The 487-nt window shown below is 39.4% G+C and overlaps 1 non-coding gene across 1 annotated transcript; it reads right to left on the bottom strand.

Annotated features, from left to right (window-relative positions):
- Positions 1 to 11: 11 nt before the first annotated feature.
- Positions 12 to 119, bottom strand: LOC127741009 (small nucleolar RNA R71). The gene has a single exon (XR_008001864.1). It is a non-coding gene; the product is annotated as a small nucleolar RNA R71 (small nucleolar RNA).
- Between the last annotated feature and the right edge of the window lie 368 nt (positions 120 to 487).

Consider the following 487-nt stretch of genomic DNA (forward strand, 5'->3'; position numbering starts at 1 on the left):
AAAAATTGAGTAAGCTTAGAGTGGAAGTCCAAACCTTCAGACAGAAGGAAGGTGAATCCCTCTATGAAGCTTGGGAAAGATACAAACAATTAATCAGAAAGTGTCCCTCTGACATGCTTTCTGAATGGAGCATCATATGTATTTTCTATGATGGTCTGTCTGAACTGTCCAAGATGTCCTTGGATAGCTCTGCTGGAGGATCTCTTCATCTGAAGAAGATGCCTACAGAAGCTCAAGAACTAATTGAAATGGTTGCAAATAACCAATTTATGTACACTTCTGAAAGGAATCCTGTGAACAATGGGACGAATTAGAAGAAAGGAGTTCTTGAGATTGATACTCTGAATGCCATATTGGCTCAGAACAAAATATTGACCCAGCAAGTCAATATGATTTCTCAAAGTCTGTCTGGAATGCAAAACGCACCAAGCAGTACTAAGAAAGCTTCATCTGAGGAAGAAGCTTATGATCCTGAGAACCCTTCAAT

Source organism: Arachis duranensis, chromosome 7 (assembly GCF_000817695.3).
Source record: "Arachis duranensis cultivar V14167 chromosome 7, aradu.V14167.gnm2.J7QH, whole genome shotgun sequence".
NCBI lineage: Eukaryota > Viridiplantae > Streptophyta > Magnoliopsida > Fabales > Fabaceae > Arachis > Arachis duranensis.